Here is a 2,939-nt window from a genome sequence, read left to right as displayed (position 1 = left end):
AATAGAGTTACTGCTGGGCGGTCATAAAAATGTTATTCCCTGTGACATATTTCATCCGGTTTAATCGTAATTTATACGCATATACTGTTTATATAATAAATTACGCTGTGCGTATCTATGTGTGTAACAATTTTAGAGTTCGGATTCTAGAGTTAGGGTTAGTTTTAGGGTTAGGGTTAGGGGATTAATACGATATACACCGTTACAGCGCTAACTGTTTTCAACTGAATAGACGTCAGTGATTAGTAGAAATTATCGAAATAAGACAATTTTTTACATGAAATAAATTCGAATACAAAAATTATTTTTCTGTTCTATAACACAAAATAGATAAGTATACGAAGTTTGAAAGTCTTTCGGTACCAAAAACACTACATAAAACATAAATGAAAACTGGTGCCCCCGTTTTGAAATAGATCCGGTTTTCGTTAGATACAGGAGTAGCCTGTTCAATTTGGCCTGTAAAACTTTTGAAAGAGAAACCAAAACCTGTTTATTTGACCCTTCAAGCAGTTAATCAGTCTGAAATCCGAACATTTGGAGAGATTAGTTTAACACTGAATTTAAATTTACGAAGAGAATATAAGTGGATCTTCATAGTAGCGGATTTGCCTTACCCAATATTAGGGGCGGATTTTCTGGCACGCTATCATTTAATGGTAGATATAAGGAAACAAAAGCTGATAGACACAGAAACTCCATTAAAAATCCAAGGAATGAGATGCAGAAAGGCCACAGTCAGTCCATTGTATTTCATGGTATCCTCAGAAAATCGTTATCACAGGATTCTGAATAATTACCCTAAAATTACGAAGCCATTAGCACTAAATACCAAGTGTATGCATTCAGTAACACATCACATTTGTTTTTTTAAAAGCATCGAATGTGTATCGTACGATAAAGACAAATGGACAACATTACCCTTACATATATGTACACACACGCGCATGCGCGCAAATACAAATGAGAATGTGTTTACTAATATAACGGTTTTTATTGGTAGTCACCAGTTTTTCTACAACAGTTATAGTAGTTGAAATAATTGTTATTTTAAAGCTGCTTATTTTACACTCATGTACGTGTGTATATTTTAGTTGTCTTGAGTGAAAGTTGATATTGATAAAGCCGTCCCTTAACTTGTAAAGGACATCAATAAGTATTATCTCTCAAGTTAAAATGTACGTCATGTTAGCGTAAGTCTTGTACGGACGCTAACGTACATCTGTACGTCTTATGGAAATGTATGTTGAAGATCGTGTCCTTATTATGTTCAGCTACAAAAAAAAACGTTACAGATTATTAAACAGAATTAAATATGTTAAACAGGTTGGGAAGAATTGAAGAAAGATGAAATATCACGCAGGCATCGATGAATGGTTGAATGACCAAATCCAAGCTTCTCTGCGAGTTCCTCAACAGTTACGATAGAATTTTGTTCCACCAGGGTTTACAGGACGTCCTCGTCCAGTTCTACAGATCTTCCGGGACGAAGCTCTTCTAGGCTGTATTTGCTGTCTCGGAATTTCTGGAACTACCGTTGAAACTGGCTTACGCTTATTGTCCGATCCCAAAATACTGCATCAATATTCCTCGCCCTTTCCGTTGCGTTGTTGCCTTTATTGAACTCATAAAGCAAAATATGCCGAATATGCTCCTTTCTCACTTCCATTATAGCTTTGAAAAAAATTAACTGTTAAAATCGAACTGCACTCTTTAAAACTTGCACTAAGAATAAGGACAAGGTAAAATTACTACTGACAGATCCAATAGTTTATCTCATCCCCCTCCGACATTTTATTTCATGCAATTGAAAAAAACCGCTTTATTTATGAGATGATCCAACATGTGTGTGTGTGTGTGCGCGTGAGAGAGAGAGAGAGAATTTATAATAAAGGATAACAGAGATTTATATCCGATTTTATTCAGCAGTTAATTACTTCTTTTCATTTCTGCACCTACGTATGTTTCTGCAGCAATTAATAATGCACACTGAAAAATTTGCATCTTTATGTGCACTTATTGTAAGCTGCTGCATCTTCAGGGTGGAGTCTAAATTAAATACAAGTCCAGCGTGAATAATAGATATCGGGTAGATTTGTATTTAATTTATATTCTATCTGAACAATGCGGTTGACACCACCCTGAAGATGAAGACGCGACAATTAACATTAAATGTGCATACATGCAAATTTTGCAGCGTGCATTATTTTCTGCAGAAACATACCTAGGTACAGAAATATAAAGACGAATAAAACTAGAAAAATCAACTGACGAATAAATCTGGATGTAAATGTCTGTTCTCCTTTATTATAAATTAATTATTTTCTCAACCGAAAACGAGCAGCCCCTGTATAGACATATGGATTTACTTCTGTGAAGATAGTTTGATTTATTAACCTCAGTCTAACTAGAGTTTTTTTTATACACTCACTGAGGTTAGGCGGCGTTAATAACCGGTAAAAGCCACTAAGGTACCCACTCAGATTCTATATCCCTACCAACAAAAATTTGGAAATCTATCTCACACATATATATGCGTCTCTGTGTGTTAAATAAGAGACAACGAAGCCAAGGCAGTGTGAAATTTCTAGGACATTTACACAGCTAAAGGTAGTCTTACAGCTGTTTCAGGGATATAAAAGATATCTCATCATCAGAGACGATATGAGGGAGTTAACTAGCACTTATATAGCCTTGCCTGCCTTTTGGGTTTTCTGGATTCCAAAACATCTCCCATATATATATATATATATATATATATATATATATACACACACATAATTAAGGGATCAGCAAATTTTTGCTTCACCATATACCGAAGTTCAGAAATAGCAGCTCCTTAATTATGTTTATAAATATATATGAGCTTTTAAATAAGTTCTCCACCAATAATGGTGCTTTCATACCGATGGGCTTGGTAAAAATTATTAATTGTTAAT

The sequence above is a fragment of the Octopus bimaculoides genome, chromosome 4 (assembly GCF_001194135.2).
Source record: "Octopus bimaculoides isolate UCB-OBI-ISO-001 chromosome 4, ASM119413v2, whole genome shotgun sequence".
NCBI lineage: Eukaryota > Metazoa > Mollusca > Cephalopoda > Octopoda > Octopodidae > Octopus > Octopus bimaculoides.
The sequence above is the reverse complement of the archived record's forward strand: the minus strand, read 5'-3'. Positions refer to the sequence as shown.